Genomic DNA, 20,818 nt, shown 5'->3' with positions numbered 1-20,818 from the left:
AGAACTATATATAATAATTTGAACATGGGATGATATATTTTTTTTCATTTTGTACAACGTCTTAACGTAAAAGCTTGTACAATTGATTCAGTGAGCCCATATTCAAGGACATACATGAAATGATATTAATTCCCAAAAAAAGTTCATAAGTTGTACCAAAACTTGGCTCATAATATACCACTAACAATCTCTACTAAGGTCAATAAGTCATGCTCACAAATATTCTATAAGATCATCTTTAACAAAAAAAAAATACAACTAAATTAGTCCTTTAACAAAAAAATACAAATAAATTAGTTAACATACACTTAATAATAATAATTTTTTATGACGATAACCAAATATGTTATATTGGTAACGGACATATTTGGAGATGTTAATACTCATTATAAGATTGCGGGTTGTTATAATAAATGTAAAAAAAAAAAAATTGGTCTATTATCCTTTTGAGTCGTTGATGGTCTTATTTAGACTTTGGCAAAAGTGACCCGGTCCGAATAACTCAACCTACATCCAAACTGAAGACTCGAATCTTATATAAAACCCGAATTGACCCGACTTTATTCAACCTGACTCAAAGTTTTATTGTTAGAAACTAATTGTTATCCACGAATAACTTGAAAATAGTCAACCGAAAATGTCTCGAACCCAACCGACTCAACCCGAATTCTTGTAAACCCGAACTCGAATTGACCCAACCCGATTGACCCGTTTACCCAGTCTAGTTTTATATGTACTCTCATGAGAGAGTTACTCATCTCAAAATTAAACTTTGTCCATAATTACACTTAGGCCCATACCAAACGTAGCAAAGCGATACTTAGCCCATAATAATACCGTAAAATTATCACTTAGGAGCCCTACATTATATTTCGTCACTTATCGCGTAGGTATTTGATTATCTCACTTCCGCCATTCCCTATCTCTTCTCACCGCTTGTTCTATCTCTCACACCGTCTCTCATATTTCATAGGCTTGTTCTTTTGATATGAAGATTATCCAAGTATATATACCAAAAGACATCCGTTTTTTTCATCACCATTTATTTAGCTTAGAAATTATTTCGTGGCTCAATTTTCTAGCTTAGAAATCCCTCTTTTCATCACCATTTTTTCAATTAAGTAAATTTGTCAATCTTGTTGATTTTTTTCTCGTACAAAAGGAGTCATTTGAATTTTTTCATTAAGCATATATAATTTTATTTTCCTCCTTTTTTTATTTTATTGTCGTATAAATTAATTGTAATCTGCTATTCTGCTATTAATATTATATCGTATTAATTTTTTCACTTTTAAGATTTATTTTTTTACTTTTTTTCGTTATTAGTTGGGCTTTTTTTATAAAAAAAAGTTGTTGTTTTATTTCAATTTTATAGTTTATACTCCGTATGTATTACACAAATATATGTATCAATCATCATATTCTTATTATATGATTTTCCACATAAAATTATATACTCATCGCATCATATTTTTATATTTTATAGTTAATGACATTCAATCATCACATAACATTAATTAATAACATAAAATTTCATAATTGAGTTAATTAATATACACACTCTAATTAATTAGATTCATTGCTTAATAGAAATAAAATAAAGTGCTCCATAGTGGGATGAAACATGGGGTGGGGGGTAATTAATTCAGAAAAAAAAAACTTTTTGAGAAAAAAGAACTTTCAACCACAGGCTGACAATTCAGCACTGTGGTTATCTACATAGTATAAAAGTCAAGTTCTTTCTTGGCTTTCTATTGGTTGATGAGATTCAGAAAATTGGAAGCATTTGGGTCCCCCCATGTTTATACACCAATTAATTACCCTCTCTCCTCTCATCTCCTTAATTCTTTAAATGTCTCCTTAATTTTTCAAATGTTGATTCTTAATTTTAGATGTTCTTTTAATTGAACTTTATATTATATGATGTATTATATGATATGATATGGTGATATTATATTATATGTGATTATAATATATGATATCTAACATCTCAACTCTTGTTACTATTTAATTAGTAATTTACAGAAAATATTACATTTTAGTGTTCTTCTTATTTCTCTATTATATTTGAGTAGTATGTATTATAATGAAATGAGAAAAACATAGAAATGCGGAGGGAATAATACAATATGGACATCCAAAATATTACAAATTCCTAATACATTATGCACATTCAAAAATTACAAAACGTTACAAAATAATCAATTCAAAGCGTCAAATTACAAATTACTCAAAGTTCTGTATTTCAGAATTAAGCTTCTTCCTCACCTTCTTCCTGTAAGGTATTCCTTTCAAAAGGGATGACACGAAAATACACATCTTATATACAAATATTTAGTTTTATACAAATATTGATAACAAAAATCATGCATTTACAACATTTTAATACAACAATATTTAGTAATTAATAAAAATCCATAAAATTTATCAGATTAATGAACGTCCTTAATCATAGTTGTATAAAAAAGCAACAATTTCCACAATATTTTCGATACATATATTAAAAAAATCACCAAATTTTAAATCAGGAAATAATTTTATAGAAATTTAAAAATCATCAAATCTATGAAATTACTATTAGAAACATAATAAAAAAATATAATAATTTAAAATTAAGTAGATCTATGATACTCCGTATTAAATAATAACTCACTAATAATTTTCTTAAAAATCAACTTAAAAAAACAATAATCATCAGGTAAATGATATTTTGCTACTACCCCTCCTCCTCGGTCACTTGTTTTGGGTGTGTTGTTAGGGATCCTGTTGGTTCTTGGGTGCACGGGTGGTCCAGCCGGTGTTTTGCTACTACCCCTTTTATTAGTGAGGTCCTTGCTATTAGGGAAGGGATCCGTTTTGCGGTCTTGTCCATTGATAAGCTTGTGATTGCTTCCGATTGTATTAATGCCGTCAATGCTATCTTGAGCCCGGCCTCTCCCTGCGGGCCCTTTGCTAACATTATCATTGAGTGTAGGGAACTATTACAGGCCTCACCAGGTCTGAAGCTTGTGTTTGAGAAGAGATCGGCTAACAAAGTTGCGGATGCCCTTGCCAAGTTCTTCGCGGCGGATAATAGTCCTTCTAATGGTTGTTTTAGTTGGGATCATGCCCCTTCTTTTATTACAAACTTATGTATGCTTGACTTTTTAGAGGCTTGTACGCCTCTTAATCCCGACCCCCCTCCTTGATGTACTTGAACTTTGGACTTCTATTTTAATTTAATGCTCATTTCGACCAAAAAAAAAAAAGGTAAATGATATTTACTTAAAAATTTATAGAAAATTGAAAATAATCGAACTAAACGAATAAAAACGAGAAAAGTAATTTAAGAAATGTAAAAATAATTTAACAAGTTAAAAATAATTAAACACGAATGATGATAATTATGATGCATGCGAGTAGAACATGAAAGAAATCGGACCTCTAAAAAGCTATCGTATATGGGGAAATGGGTAATGTTGTTAATTGTGTTATCGTATGGGTGGAGGTGTGCATATTTTGTCTTTTCGAATTATGAAACTAATGGTTGCTCGGCCCAATGGCCCATATATTGATTATTCATGAAAATTCGATAATGTAAGTTATGTAACCTAATTCATATTATGACGATATATTTTGATTATATAATCTTATATTTGTTTATTATTTCGTTCGTCTAATATATATTAGTACTAAAATTTTACCACATGACATTGACGCTTAAATGTGTGTATTATATTTTGAAATTTATGTTTTAAATTATTAAAATTAGACGTTTATAATACGGTATACTTTTAACTACATGTACAGACAATTGTCCTCCATTATTTGATCTCAATAATCGTACGCTTTCTAACATAATTTGTATGAAATAAATGGTAGTGATTAGTAACTTAAATTAATGTCGATTTTTCAATTGTAGTCTTTTTATATTGTAACAACATTGAACATTTAATCACGTTGATTTATATACTCTTGTATCAAATGATAGCGCATGTTATTATAACCCGTGCATTTTTTTGCATGAGTTTAAAACTATTTAATATTAGTGGACTCTTTTTATTGTCACCGCATTGCAAATTTAATCATACTCATTTATATGCTTCTTTATATAATGATAGCAATTGGTATTACGACCCGTGCATTTTTTGCACGGGTTTTAAACTAGTTCCTTTAATAAAGAGGATTGACCATTTGCATGTTTTAAGTGCTTCAACGTTATTCTTATGCACATATAATGACATACAAATTCATTTATATCAACAGATTACAAATCATAATAAGCAAATGAGTTAACTATGAAATAAAGGGGAGAAAAAAGCAATTTGCAGATAGTGAAATATGAATTTTTTTTAAGAGTATAATAGTTTATAAATCAAGTACTTTCTCCTCTCGATTATTTCTTTACCTATTTCATAGAGTTAGAGGAGAAATAAACAGATAAAAATAACACAAGTTACCTATTTCATAGAGTTAGAGGAGTACCATTATGATGACATATCATTGAGAATTTGTATTGAGTATTGATGAGCAGTTAAATTAATAATTTTATATACGAAGTGACATAAATTTAACAATCCTAAAAACAAATAAAAATTGGTGAGTAAACTTCGTACACAACACGAAGCAAGGCTCGGAAAAATATGATTGTATTTCCCTAAACCCCTATACTTTCTAGTTTCTACCATACGTCTATAATGACTTCCTCCCTAAACCTCTATTCTTGTACCATACGTCCGCACTTGATAATAACTTTGATTACCTTAGTTGAATTCTTATAGTTGTCAGAAATAGAATTGCTATACAACATGAATGATGTATAGAGATTTTAATTAAAGACAATCAACAAAATTCCTCTTAAAATTAAATCCTTAACTCCTATAAAAGTTTATACTTGAAATAACTGTAGCTATGAATAGTTTTGCCTCATGTTCTCCCTCTGCCATTGGATCTTCCCCTCTGTATCTCATCCCTCCATTTCTCCTTCACTTACAGCCACATTCTCACCTTTTATTTCTGTCATTCTACTCCATTCATACTCACCAACTCTCTCTCTTCTCACTCCTCAATACAAAAACCTAGCAGCTCTAATCGGAATCGGAATTCCTTCTCAAAGGTATTTTATATTAATTCCATTTTTCTCGTTTATTCGATTTGATTTCGTTATTATTGTTGTTAGAGTATTATAATGATTCCTTTGTTTGTTGGATATTGGTTGTTGTTGGTGTTGTGTAAGATTCGTTATCTCATCGTTACTGTTTACGCTTTTTGGCGATTTTGATTTTGCCTTGATTTTGGGTCATTATTTCTAATGATTCAAATAGTTATAATTATTATGATTATTATTGATGAATTTTTCATGGTTTTCGTTTAGGGTTTACGAGTGTGTGGTAACAGGGCATGGGGTTGCCGCTGGTGAGGGGTCTTAGGCGGGAATGATTATGCCATCACCTCTCCATGCTTCATCGCCAGGTTATGTACTTTTGTTTTACCCTTAATTTAGAAATTATGATATTGATGATGATTTTGTTGTACCTTGTTGTACCTCACTGTATTTGCGGCTTGATTTGATTGGCCCTGTGATGGTGATTATGATTCAAGTGGACTTTTATACTGTGTTTGATTGCGATGTGCAGGATCTGTTTCATGTCTTTCTGCTGACCTCATCTGTTGAAATTAAAGAAGCCACATCTAAAACCCTGTAGCCCTAAACTATTGTCAGGTAATTGAGTATGTCTTTCTCAATTCTAGGGGGTTAAGTTCGTTTATTGCAAAATCTAGGTTATTTTTTTTCAGATTTAGGTTTATTTGGCATTCTTAGTGCAAGTCAGTTTCAGGATGAGGTCTGGTTGGGTGCAAAATCTGGTTTAGTGGCGCGGGTAGTCCGTCGGCTGCGCCAAGTCCTGATTCCATTGGGTTAATTACTACTAACTTAGTCGGAGCATTTGATTGATTGTGTGATAGCTGTTGCTTGTCTTAAGGACTCTGCCGTTGTTTATACCATAGTGCCCTTCCATTGGCTTAAGTCATTATTTCAACTAATAAGTTAGTTTAGTTAGTTTTTATGCTAACCCTGGACACCGCTAAGTAATCCAGCTCATTCAACTTCATAATTTTTAAAATTCAGGTGTTTCTTCCCCTTTTTCCTCATTTTTTTTTTTTTTTTTAAAATTTCGATGTTAATGTCTTTTCTTTATATTGATCTTTGCATTGCTATTCATGTCTTTTATTTATCTATGTTTATTGGGGATTTATATAACCCGACCTATTGTTTCGACATTGTTTACTATTCCCATTATTTATGTTTGTCCATTATTTTACAGTACTAGATGATTTAGGGTTTGGGTACGGTAGTTGTGTATGGATTTAATCGGCTATTGGTTAACTTTTAAATTCAGTTGTGTTAGCAGATTTTTCGTACCCTTTAAAAATAGAGAACATCTCGGTACCGTTGCTACTCATTTTATTGTGACTCCATTATCGTATGCCCCTCTTTTTCTTGCTACTGATCTGAATATTTGCGGGTTACTGTCCTGAGTTTTGTATTTCCGGTGATGAGTTTCCATTAGTGAGCTTGCACATTTGTCCATACGACTTTTTCTTCCCGATATTAGGGATTTGTTTGGGTTCTCTGTTGGCATTACACTTATTAACCTGTGTTTGTTTACAAAAATTTTCAGTTTTTTGTGGCAACTGAAACCGATGATTCGACCTGAATGGTTTGTTCCCTTACAGCTCCAATTCGACAAACCAACGCTTTCTCAGATATGCCCTTACCTTATTCTTTGTTCGTTACTTTGTGAGATAGTCTCATCATATTTTGATTTTATCATCAATATTTTTGAGTTTTACTATGCTTACTGTCCCTGTCCTTCCTGGTCAGCTTTCGAATTTGTACAGCTATAAGACATTTTAGTGGACTTTGATGCTTTTCATTTTGCAGCCAGAATCAAAGGGAGCTAAATTCAAGCGGTTGTCAAGCAGGTTTGTAGTGTAAGTGCTCTTCTTAGCAACTTCTTTTCTGAGTTTTTGTTTACTTAAGTATTTATGGTCAGACTTACGCTACAATGTTGTGGATATGCTGGATACCTGATTACCTGGATTTATGGAAAGGTGATTTGGTTTGCATTTTGTGACTTTTACAGGTCGATATCTGGGAATGTCGAGTCTGTTTTTGCAGGCGAATGTCCCTTATTCTTGATGTTATTACTGGTTTTGTGCCTTGGCCTGTAAATTTATGCATTCTTTTAGCCTGCATTTGTTCACATTCAGATAGCTTGTGTCATATTCAGGTGAACAGTTGATATGATTGATATGGCAACCGACACTGAGCACAGAAAGGCGTCAAGGTGTCGTAAAAATTCTACTGCTATGGAAGAGGTTTCTAGTGATGAAAGCCCTCTTGGAGGAAGTCATCTGAAGAAAGGTCCGTGGACGTCAGCTGAGGATGCAATATTGATGGAATATGTTACTAGGCATGGAGAAGGTAATTGGAATGCTTTCCAAAAACATTCAGGACTTTCACGCTGTGGAAAGAGTTGTCGTTTGCGATGGGCTAATCATTTACGACCAGATTTGAAGAAAAGGTGCCATCACACCTGAAGAGGAGGATCGAATCGTAGAACTTCACGCGAAAATGGGAAATAAATGGGCTCGTATGGCTTTAGAAGGTACTGTTCAGTTATCTATAGCGGACCTGAGGGAACCGTAGTTCATTTTCGTTCGAATGAATTCGAAACGCCTAATCTTCTTTCATGATAAAGCAGCTTATTGCTTCATCGGCGTGCTTCTGCTCCCTAAAAGCGCTTCTTCACTGGGACTTGGTTCCCAGCCTATCTGCTGTTGAATAACCAACCCAGTCTTTTTTTTCTGTTTCAGTTTCTGAGGGATGACCATATCATTCATGTCAGCTTTTTGTGTTTTCCAGCTTCTCACTGCCAGGTTATGTACCTTGAATCTCTGATACATCACTTGGTAAATGTTGTGTAGATATTTTGTTTTCGCGTTTTTCTTGTTTATGCTCATTTTAGCTGGCATGGTCTAGAAAAATGTATGTGAGAAAGAATCAAAATGTCTACATTCAAAATCATAGTAACTGGTTACTGCATCCAAAATGTAAGGGGACACAAATCCTTTTTTTTTTTGGAATCTTTGAGTTCCTGATGAAAATGCCAAACTATATCAAAAGAAATTTTTAGCATCAATTGCGAGTGCCCCATATGTACAACTATAAGTCCCCACATTTGTTACATCTATGTATAGTGTCTTATTGGAAATTTGGCATGTACTGGTGTTTCGTGTACATAGGGCCTTGAGCTGATTCTGATGTACCAAATGCGACAGGTGTCTGAGATTTCTCCATATAAGATCCCTTGAGACTTGAATCATTCAGTGAGTTAATTCACTTAGGTTCTTGGGTTGGTAGTTGGTAGTTATAGAATGATGGTCATCAAGTAGTCTTAAAACTGAGTGCATTATTTAAACTTCAAGGGAGAAAGGAGTTGGAAATAGTGGGAAACCTCTACACTATAAAGGAAGCAAATTCCATAGGATTATCCCAAGCTTTATGATTCAAGGAGGTGATTTCACTATTGGCGATGGCCGCGGCGGAAAATCAATCTTTGGCGAGAAGTTTGAAGACGAGAACTTTAAGTTGAAACACACTCGTCCAGGTATGTCATTCTTCTTAATTTTTATCATCTCTATTTCAATGTATAGCTCATTTGAATTTTTGCTCCTCGCTAAAAAGGTCAAATAGGACGAGCTCATGTAAAGGAGTACTTGTGTAGTTGTGTGGTTGTTGAAGAATTGTTAAAGTTGCTTGGCGTTTTTTAACTGGCTTAGTAATTTCAGAAAAGAAACCAACGTAGGCATCAGCAGAAATCATTGGAACCTTTACTACTTTTTGCTTCTAATGTAGCCTAAGTTGTCAAGTATATAGAGAGCAACCACAATGATTCCTGCTGCTCCTTATTTAGGAATAGGCTCTCCAAGGGTCCGTTTCTCCTTTTCCTCTTTGTACTTCAGTTGCTTTACCCACTAAGGCAAAATTAGGACCACACGACTGAACATACATTGTGATTTCACAAGGTGAGCGATTTAGAGGACCATTTATTGCTGCTTTTCAGGTTTTATGTGTGCTGATTATGGGCTGATTTTGTCTCATTATTTCTATTTATGTTTGTTTTTGTTGTCATTAACATTAACAAAGATCTCCCACCTTCACAGCCATATGCATGCCTACATCACCGGAGTTGCTTTGAGCCCTTCTATTCTATTATATTATAAAAGGTACGTGTTTACCGTTCCATTAATTAATTGTTTTGAGGTATTTGCTTTTCCTGATTGCTAGAGCCCTGTGTCTGTATTTATTTGTTTTGATCTTATCTTTTTGTCCCGCTAGATTGTTGGTCCTCTTTTTTTATGCCTTAGAATTTGGATTTTGTAGCTCTATGATAATTGCAATCTGCCGAGGCCCTGCCGAATTCATTAGCTTTCACCTGGTGGATAGGTTTATGGAAGACGAGAAGAATTAGGTAACTATGGTTCCAGTAACTTGGATTTAATGCTCTATGATCATTATTAGGTTTAGCTCACAACACCAGTTGATCTTAAATATTACCTTTTAAAAAAGATCATATCTTTGAATTGTGCAGATCATTTGCTGAATTTATCTATTCCGGGTTTTACTGTCATCCGCGTTGATGTATTCTGTCTTTCTTGTTGAAAGGGTTGGTTCTAATAAGCCCCAAGGCCCCTAACGGCTTTTGAGATGTGCCATAGGCTTTATCTAAAGGTATTTGTTCACGTGATCCTCTCAACATCCAATTTTCCAATTTTGCCCTAAATTCGCACTTGATGGTCTCACACCCCGGAATGTAAACAGATAGGATTGTTGAATTGGGAAATGTTTTATTTTGGATTGATTTCTCAGATATTTTCTCTATGGAGACATATCAGCATAAGTTGCTCACGTGTTTTCTAGGCCAGAGGTAATCTATCATTTCAAAATCTTAATGCTTCTTAAATTTAAACTACTTAGACTTCTAGCTGACTGGTAAATCTTGTTCGACAAAATGTGTGTAATGTGTCCATCTTTCCTAGGTTTTAGATTTCTTTGCAAGGCTAATCCAAAGGGATCCCCCAAAAGTGACCAACGGGCTCAGGGTGAAGTATATGTTACCCAAAACATTCTTGAAAGATTTTGGGTGTGATCAGGTATGTGAAGTATTGGCTATTGCCTCTCGGTCGCTGATTTCAATAGTCATTCTTCACTTCAATATTCTATCAACCCTCACACGATGATGACGACTACTTATTTTTTTCTGGGCCATTATCGAATTTCTTCTTCCGGGTTAGTTTAGTCTTAGTTTTCTGGGTTATATGACTAATATGAATCTAAGTTCGTTCAACTTTTCTTTATTTTTGAGCAGGTTAATTTTTTAGACGATTTCTTTCTTCCCTACAGTTGCTGCGCATCCATATAGGTAGTTCTCATCTTCGTTGTTGATTATTTTCATTGTTGTTTTTGTTCAATTTAATTTAATTTGTGCCGATTTATTGTTAATTGTATTATTGTAGTTGAATTAGGCCATTTTTAAAAATTAGGGTTTGTTGATTTCCTCTTCTTTAGTACCATTGGTTCTTTGTTCAGTTAAATCCGAATTTTTATTATTTGTGTTGTTGTAGTTGAATTAGACGAGAAGCTAGATAGAAAAATGGGGTTGTTGGTCTTGCCAACTCTTTTTTTTCCTCTTTTTAAAAGGTAAGAGGTAAGGAACTTGGCTGCATTGTTGTAGTTGAATTAGACAATCTGTAAAAATTATTGTTGTATTCCTGAGGTTTTTGGTCTTTGTTTCGATGTCAATTTCGATCGATTGCAGCTGCATCTCCGTTATTTCCTTCCACTTTAAAAAGAATTGTTTGGTTCTCCGTTGTTTTCTGCATTTCCGTTATTTCCTTCCACTTACTAACTTGTTTGTTGACTAAATTTTGCAGCTTTTTCATGGCAACTGCAAACAATGATTCGACCCGAATGGTTCTCTTTCAGCTCCAATTCGACAAACCAGCGGCTTCTCAGGTATCCCCCTTACCTTATTCCTTGTTCCTTACTTTGTGAGACAATCTCATCTTTATTCGATTTTATCATCAACAATCTTGCAGTTTTCTTAGTTTTGATTTCATCGTCTATATTTTTCTTTTAATCTATTCTAGGTTTATTTAGATGAGATTGTCTCTCCTGAGCTCCTAAGAGGTGAGCGATATAACAGGCTACTTATTTAGGGTTGAAGGGTCGATTTAGTTGTATTACTCGAGAGATCATAGTGGATTGTTGGAATGCACTGTGTTTTGGTTAATGCTGTCTTTCTCGTTGAAAATCTTCAGAGTTGGGCGTCCATTTAATTAGGGGGAAATTTTCCTATAATTCCTAAGAGCTTAGTGATTTACCATCCTATTCATTGTTGTTTCAAGGTCTATCAATATTATATGCTAAGCCTGGAGTTGTTAGTATTATACTGGGACTGAGGTCGCTGCTGCACTTTCATCGTATTTTTAAAAAGGTTAGCGTGGGTTATGGTTTTATTTAGCTTGATCCTTTGTTCGGCTGAGTATGTATTTCCGGCCCGTTTGCTATCGTTGTTGTTCATTATGTTGATATTTAAATCCAGAGTTTCTTAGCTGCTCAGTACACCCTGGGACGCTCCTTGGATTGGAACTGCTTTTTTTTTTTTTTAAAAAAAAAAAGGTAAGCGTGGGTCTGATTTTAGTTAGCTTGTTGTTCGTTAGGCCAGACACGTAATTTTCGCCACCGTGTACCCTCATTGTTGTTTATTGTGTTGACTTCTAGATCTAGGGTTTCCTAGCTGCTCGGTGATGATGATGGTTAATATTTTGATATTTTCACTTTAAATGTGCTTGTATGAGGTTCCCGGGTGTGATTGGCCCGCTTTTATTTTTTTCGCAGTCTCAGACTCGTGATGACTTTGGTTGTTTGTTGTATGCAGGGGCCATACAATTGTAGTATAGGAGCTAACAAATCATTTGAGCGTGATGTAACAAATGGTCACTACAAGACATTTTTTTAACTTTAAGTTTCAATAATATTTCAGGGCTTCACTTTGGAAGAAAGTTACTTATGTGAGTCTGTGACGGTCTCATTTTTTTTGCCCCGTCTGCTACTGGTAAACTCCCTTGCTCTTTTGATACAGATTTTAATTTGGCTTTTTTTTTTCTTATTATTAGAATGTAAAGTTGCGTTTCGGTTTCCATTGTCTTTTTTGTTGGTAATATGCATTCATTTTGTGGCTACAATACTGTGTCAAATGTGTTAACAATCTCGCCATTTAAAATTGCATTGTTAATCAACATTTAAATTCACTCACATGCCCCATTATCTCTCTCTTAATTATACACCCTTTACTTTGCTCATTTCATTTCATTCTTTCTCCACTACTCTTTTCACTTCACTTGACATACTTTACCTTTGTTGTCATATTCTCAGCTCAATTATTCATCGTCTCTGCCTCTGAGTACTACAAACCAAGATCATAATTTTGGTCAAGACTCAAGATCCGATCTATGTTTTCGTGATGTTTTTTAATGCGGGATTTGTTCCCGCATTATTTTTCCTGTTCCTTTGCTTTGTTCATTTCTGATTGTTCTGAGCCGATCTCCTGGGTCTGGAATTTCTGAATAGATCTCCTGGGGCTAGAGTTATGGTCGGTGTTTTATAATCCCGGCTTACGAGTTAAAATTAGGACCGGATTATTATGAGAAAGTTGCCTGTGCTGGCACAATTGCTGTTAAATAACCCTATAATTTATTTGCTCATTTCTTTCTCTTTTGCAGGGTATCAGGTTGTGTGTCTTATCCATGTGATGACGTATCTCCATAAGCATCACTTAATAATCCATGAATTTCTGAAGAGATCTCGTTGTTTTGTTAATTTCTGAAGAAATCTCCTCGGCCTAGAGTTGAGGTCAGTTATTTATAATTTCGGTTTCTAAGTTAAAGTTAAGTCCGGATGATTATGAGAATACTGCCTATATTGGGACAATTGCTGTTTTTAATACAAGTTTAGATGTTTGCCGTGTTTGGGGATGACTTTCTTTTTTTTTTGGGGGGGGGGGGTGTTAGTTAGTTATGCATTTGCAGAGTGATTTAAGTGTTTAAAATGATTCGGGTATTAGGGGAATAATGGTGATTAATTGATATAAGGTTTTAACGTGCATTTACTGTTCCTTAGCGATATTAACCACCCCCACCCCCTCTCATTGTTGATATCTCCCTTTCACTCCTCACCACCCATTTTTTGTTTACTTAAACCCTCATTCATTCCCTATATTTCATTCTTTTTTTTTTTTTTTTCATTTCATTACATGCTCTCTCGTTTGCTAATTTCATTCGTTCATATGCTCAACGACGGTATAACTGGCTCTTTTCAGTTTGTGGTACTTCTCACCGTACCAAAGAGGCAAAGATTCTTAGTTTATAGGTGTTAGTAGGTCAAATAAGCTTGATGTGCCCCAAATTAGTGCTTCTCACGGGAATAGATGCTAGATTCTTACTTTATAGGTGTTGATAGTAAATACATTTTTAAGTTTCTATATAATTATAACATTGATAATTAGGTTGTGTGTTTTTGATGAAGTTTGAATCTTTGATTGTGGGTTTTATTGGTTTAGTGCCAGGAATTTATAGGATGATGATTTTAGTGCGCTGAATTCATTTATGTTAATACTTAGTCGGTTCCATTTGATTGTATATGTTTTCCGAAAGATGTGAGGGTATCAATGAAGTATCTGTTAATTGAAAACAAATTGAGGAGGAATGCGGCTTGTTGCCTTATTTAGATTTTTGAGTGTATCAAATCTGTGAGAATTCGGTTTTTATTACGATTAAGTTGATATGTGAGTTATTGTTTTAGCAAATTCAGGAGGGATGCAATCTTTCATTATGCTTCTTCTACCTTATCTCCGTTTGCTCTAAATTCAAGAGATAAGTATAGGCATAACCCCTCGCTTTATATCTCCATATGTCTTCCTCTTATGTTGCTTGATTTAATCCTTGCACTCTGGTAGCTAATCTCATATGTCGCCTCAATTCAGCTATTATGATACCAAGCATAATGGAAGACCTTATTGAGATGCCTCTCGCTCGTGATGAGTAGTCTGTGCTTGTGTTGGTGTCGTGTTCAAGGTAGACATGTGTTTCTGACAGGGGCGTTATCTTTCCGTTGTTTCATGCGTGATAGATTTAGCGTACTACTAACTTTCGTGGTAATGCTTCGCGATAATTTCAGGTTTCACCTCAGTAGCAACTCCTTTGTTATTAAGTGGTCGGACGACAACCATAAGAACCTTGCAGAGTTGCAGGTAATCGTTTCCTCCGCCTTTCCTTCTTTTACCGACTCTTTCTTTTACCGACTCTTTGCTTGACTTATAGATCTTGAACATTTTCTAAGGCTTGTATTTTCGTTTTAACGCTTAATTGCTCCGAAGTTAGATAGGTATTGACGTTTCTGACGATGGACATAGGCCTTTAGGTTGTGGATTAATACATCACTTATTGATGCGGTTATTAGATCTGATTGTATTGTGCCACTGATTTGGTCATTGTTTTCAAGCCTTTGTTTGTGGCATGACTTGGTGTTTGTGCTAATATTTGGGGTTTAATGGAGCTTGTAGTTATTCATCGTAGTTATTCATCCACAGGTGGCGCCACCACGAACTACAAGTAAGGATGTAGTATATATTGGTAGGTTTGCAGATGTGTCAATTTGAGTGTAAAATATGGATTGGATTATTTGTTCAAGTAAAAATCATTGAAAAGGGAACCAAAAGTAAGGTTATAAAGGCGCTACTAGCTAGATTCACTAAAGGTTCTCGTGACTTTATGGATCATATTTTGCTTTGCTAAAAAATGTTCTCGACTACTCGCATCAAATGTTACTTTGTATCCCGCTCCCTCTCATTCACCTTGCTGCTATCACAGTGCCCACGTGAATTAATGCACTGATTTTCTATTACTGGTAGCATAAGGATTTTGAATGTGGTCGATTGTTAATTTGAGAAACTCATACTTCTTATCACTAAATTTGAATGCTTTCCTCGTCACAGAGGGAGATCTGATTCTTGTTGACCTTCTAGCTCTGAAGCTTGTTGGGAGAAGACACTTAGGGCCAACCTGGATGACAATTGACAAGTAAACCTTCCTTTTGTCTCTCAAATTTACGTGTAAGTCAAGGTGCATGTGTATTGTATGTGACCACTGTTTTAAATCATGCTTAGGTTTATAGAATCAGGCCCGGTACTAGAACCTGGCAAGCCGGGCGTTTTGGCGGTGTTCGAATACTGAGTCACTTTAAGAGTGGGAGTACATCCCCGAAGTTGAAGGACTATAGCTCACAACGACAAGAGAAGACCGAGGAGCCTTTTTAAAAATGGGAATGTATCTTAGGGAACACGTAATTCTAGAAGTAGTCTTAACCGCTTTAGTGATTTGTTTCTCTATACAAGATTCGAACCTTCTAAGTCAACATATGTAAATTCTCATAGGAAGGGACATATACTTATGGCTCACTATCAGTATTAAATGTAAAACCTTCGCTTTACCAAAGACCTTTGGAGATGCATAAAAGATAACTAAGGCTTAGGGTAACCTGTATTGATGGCAGGGTTGTTCTCACTACTCATTTAGACTAAGGCGCAAGAGTCAGGGTTGAGTGAATTTGTGGTCTTATGCGACACCTATAATCATTTTAAGGACCTGCTTCTACCAGTAAAAAATCAAAATCCATAATTGTTTTGACGGGTAAAGGATCTCTAGATAAATGTTGGTAACTATAGAGAAACATGCTTCATATGCATTGTGTGTATGGTACTTGTCTAATAGAGTATGCCAATTCATCATTTGCTACATTGATCTGTTTGGAGCAATATAGCTACTGCAATTTCAGAATTTATGTAAATGGTTGGTGCTTATTGATTTTGTTACAAAAAGTCTCGGCACGTCGTTGCCATTGCTGCTGCTTTCTGAAAAACAAATGGGGCATATATTAAAGAAGATAGACTAGCACATTTAAAGAACAAGTGGGTGCTCAAACATAAGTCTCTAATCTAAACACAAAATAGTTCATGCTTATCTTGTCAACTTAAGTGCGGTACATTTTGTAACGGGTGCACACTTTCAAGCATACGAAGGAAAGGTTTCAGGTTAAATAGCCCAAAAACAGTTGTACGGAAAGTTGTATTGGAAGTAAAACTAGCAGTTAATTTTTGGGTGTAGCGGATAGTAACATATGACTACTAGACAAACCCTAATTTTTTTCCTTAAACATTCCTTACTTTGTTCCATCTTAATCCTATATAGCATGCATCATCGTGCTTTTATTATGACTTAACAATCTTTGCACACTTGTCCCAAATTAAATGACCAATTTGTAAAATTGTACGTTCCAATCCCTAAGTCATCATATATGAATTTGAACACCCAAAATAGTGGAGTAAGGTTCCCGATATGTCTGATAAATGGTTTAGACCAAATTGACAAAGTCATCAACCGAATTTTAGTTAGTCTTTTTTATAAATGATTTAACTGATTTGGGGCTCCGCGCCCGGGAGGGCGCGGCGCAACAACTAGTATAAGTAAAAGTTTAAAGATAAGAAGTATTTACAATATCTCTAAATAAAATATAATTAATTAGTTAGAAATTGTTGGGAGTTTCTAACTTCGCTCAAAAAGTTCCTCTTTATCATGTCGTATCGTGAAAGTGGCTTTCGAATATCAATATGAGGGTTTAAGGCCCTGTTCTTTTGGACTTAAAGTCACTCTCTATAAGTTAAGTTCAGCAAAATTAAGTTAAGTTCAGAAACGTTCAGCAAAATTAAGTTACGTTATGTTCAGCAAAATTAAGTTCAGAAAAGTTCAGCAAAATTAAGTTCAGAAAAGTTAAGCAGAATAATAAGTTTCATAATATTGACGAGTTTTAAAAAATAGATACAATTTTCGTTCAAATCGGTTGTATAAACAATCCGAGATTAATTATTATTCTATATAATTTTTTCAAAAAAAAAAACATTTATTTAAAGCCGAATTCTTACCTATCCCCCGAAGGTATGTTAGAGCATTTTAATTACCGACATTCGTCATTGAGAATGAAAGTTGAAATGGCATTTGGTCAATTGAAAAAAAGGTGGAAGGTGTTAAAAGTTATGCCTCAAATGTCACCTAAGTATCAAATGTCCATTATACAACATGAGAACGTTCTAGGGACAAAAGATTTAGGCATGTTTGATAAGAAGCGGAAAAAAGTTATGTACAAGGTGCGAAATAACATAGTCAAGAACATTTGGCGAGGCAATGGATTTGACGGGGTGAGCTCAAATGAAGATGAAGAAAGTGACGAGGAAGATGATAATATGGAACTAGATGATTAGAAAGAAAAAAAAAAAGTAAATGTGATTTACTTTTATTTTTATGTATTAGGTAATGTGTACGAAAATATTAACTTATATAAATAAAATATTTTATAATCTTTATTTGTGTTTTTAGTTATATTTCTTTATTATTATTATTATTATTATTATTATTATTATTATTATTATTATTAAATATTATTATTAAATATTATTATTATTATTATTATTGAAGGGAATTATTATTATTATTATTATTATTATTATTATTATTATTATTTTTTTTATTAGTAGTAGTAGTAGTATTAAGTGAAATTAAATTAAGTTAATTTAAGTAAGATTATTTTAATTTAGAAAAGTTAAGCTATTAAGTTAAGTTCAGCAACTATTTACTCGGGTTTCGTCCACGTCGTGTAATTAATGTTATCGAAGAGTAATTGTTGCTGATTAAAGTTTGGTCAAATATACACTAAGTTACAGTAAATCGATTTTGGTCCTACTTATGCTTGAAACAGTCATATTCATGTTTTTTGTTAGTATGTTTTTATTAGAATAAATTGACAACTATCTTGATCCGTTTATGAGTTATTTTAAATTGAGAAACCCTCTTGTAAAGTTTTTTATTTTTTTATTTTTTACAATAAACTTACTAATACCCTATTTTACTCCTTTCGTTCTAATCATATGTTTACTTTAATGACTGGGACAAAGGGAATATAAACCTAATTAGTGACTTAAAGGTAACCACTAAACACCTTTACATGAATATCTTAGGCCTCGTTTGGTTGCCCACCCAATTCATGGGAATTCTAAAATCCCATGAATTGTGGTTTTGGGAGATTGTCTGGTTACCCTATTTTTTATAACACCAATTCTCATTGAAGACGGACAATTTTCGTCACAAGCTGAAGACGAGCTAAATGTCGCCATTTTAACGATAAAATGTGACCATTTTAATGACAACTTATTATAGCTTAAGAAATTGTTCTGATAACTTTTTAATTAAAATGGTTACATTTTCGTCTTAAATGGGTCACATTTTACCCGTCTTCAGCTTGTGACGAAATGTACCCGTCACAAGCAAGACGCTTTATTTTTATAAAATGGGGGAGTTTCCAACTCCTACATGATGGGGGAGTTGAACTACCTACCTCCCTCATGGTCATTGGAAATTCCTAGGAAACAAACTCCAGCATGAGCAACCAAACATATTATTGCAATTCGTGTGAATTTCGATGTAGGAGTTTAAATCACGTGCATTGCAGATTAACACATCAATTCAATTCCGGCATGAACCAAACGAGGCCTTAGTTGTTAAATAAAAAACGATTTTTTCCAATTACATTTGGGTAAAATGATTTTAAATAAGTTGTATTATTGATGAACTTATCGGATGAGCCTACCTGATCACTTTATTATATTATTTGCCTTATAACTAAAGTAGTTATAAATATGTTATTTCTATTAACATACTAGATTTTGTGCCCGTACGTTGTACGGGTTATAATATTGATTCGTCTCTAATGGTATCTTCGCAATTGAGAAGTTATGTTTACTTTCTTAACATTAGTTTTCTCGTGAGAATGTGAGTATATACAAATACATTGAAATATTTTTTTAGAATATGAGTATATACAAATAAATTAACATTTTTTTTAAGATTTGTGTATATAAAAGTTATAATTGTCATGCACGAGTAAGTTAGTAACTAAATAATGTTCTGTTTGTAAGTGAGCTTGTACAAATGTAATTTTTTTTGCATCTGGAAAATGTAAGTTTTTCTTCGTAGAATAAATAATTAATGAGTTAAATAAAGGCCTTGACTAATTCAATATTAATATTAATACTTATATATTATACGGAGTATGTTATATCTTATATTTGAAGAATAATTAGAAATTATTATTATTTTAAATATTTTAAATTACAAAAATAATTGAAAAATAAAGTTTATATACTTTATTAAATTAATATAATTTTTATAAATTCTTCACTATAAGTATGGTAAGTAATATTAATTATAATATTATTATTATTGAATATGATTGCTTTTGACAAATAAAATATAACATACCATTCTATATTTTGACATGTATTCTAATTCTACCTCGACTCGTGACCCGTATAAGCGCACCATATTTAGTCTGACCCGTATTCAAGTTTAACATGTATGAACCGCCTAACCAGCCGACCCATCCAGCCCGTTTGAGCGGTTTAGCAAACCTTGCATCAAAGTCATGTGGTAATTATCTAAATTTTGTGGTCTGACCTATATTCGAGTTTAATATGTATGAATCGCCTCAGCAGTCGACCCATCCAACTCGTTTGAGTGGTCTACAATTGTTTTAAAATTCTTATCATTTTAGCTTTTTACTTTTAAAGTTTATATATATATACTAATATAACTTTATCATCTTGATCGGATAAAATTTCCATAAGTTTGGTGATAGTTCTACAAATAAATTTATCACCTTGATCGGATAGAATTTGCATAATTTTAATTTATAATTTAAAATTTTATTAGGTAGTTAAAAAAGTAAAGTAAGACAATTTATAAAGTATTAATTTCTGGTACTCTATATAATGTGGTCTCACAATAAATGTGGGGTATTAAACAACAATTACTAATATTGAAGCTTGATTTTGTAAATCAGGTAGCATTATGACATGATTGCAAATTAAAATGACGTAAATCAGGTAGCATTCATCATATGAGTAAGGATCCTCTCCATTTCTCAAAAAGAAATGTAGGTCCATTACTTCTCAATGGTCCGGATTAATTCTTGGCTCGATCGGATGGTTGTAGATTTATTTGAGAAAGAAAAGGTAAATGGGTGGAGTGGAATATTGGCTCACTTTGCTAAGACAATAACTCAAAAGTATCTAACTTTTTATAAAAACTTTGATCATACTCCGTAGGTTATTCAAGTCTTTAGTCGATGCGATCGATTTTCTGTGAATGGTATGCAAAAACTAGAGTTCGTCTTAAGGAAGTACTGTACTTAAAACTAACACCTACTACATTATATCAGAAAACTATCGAACAACATGACACAATCAACCAAGTCAAAATTCACATGCTTAAGCAACACATTAAACTTTATAAGAGTAATTTCTTTGACAAAACACACAAATTATCAATATCATCGAAAGATATACATAATCGCGAACATAAAGCATACGTAAACGATCAGTAAAGCATGAATTACCACCACTAATTCTATACAATGAATTATCCATTCGTATAGTAGTGCTTCGATCAATATCATTGTGCAATTCACAATTGTCACGCATAGCATACTTCAAAATTTCTATTAATTACCAATATTTCGCTCTTTGAAAAATCTCCAACATCAACTTTTTTTTTTTTTTTTTTTTGCCAAAAATGGTACTAGATAAAAGAACAAAGTCGAGCACAAAGT

General features: G+C 33.5%; 1 long non-coding RNA gene across 2 annotated transcripts; it reads left to right on the top strand.

The window, feature by feature from the left end:
- Positions 1-4,940: 4,940 nt before the first annotated feature.
- Positions 4,941-8,461, top strand: LOC141626876 (uncharacterized). 2 transcript variants are annotated; one of them, XR_012536453.1, is made up of 6 exons: positions 4,941-5,095; positions 5,354-5,701; positions 6,660-6,963; positions 7,272-7,649; positions 7,858-7,920; positions 8,323-8,461. It is a non-coding gene; the product is annotated as an uncharacterized LOC141626876 (long non-coding RNA). The 2 variants fall into 2 exon arrangements; XR_012536452.1 differs by having other exon boundaries at positions 4,944-5,095; positions 6,660-6,972.
- Positions 8,462-20,818: the final 12,357 nt, after the last annotated feature.

Source organism: Silene latifolia, chromosome Y (assembly GCF_048544455.1).
Source record: "Silene latifolia isolate original U9 population chromosome Y, ASM4854445v1, whole genome shotgun sequence".
NCBI lineage: Eukaryota > Viridiplantae > Streptophyta > Magnoliopsida > Caryophyllales > Caryophyllaceae > Silene > Silene latifolia.
This window is presented reverse-complemented; position numbering and strand designations above follow the sequence as displayed.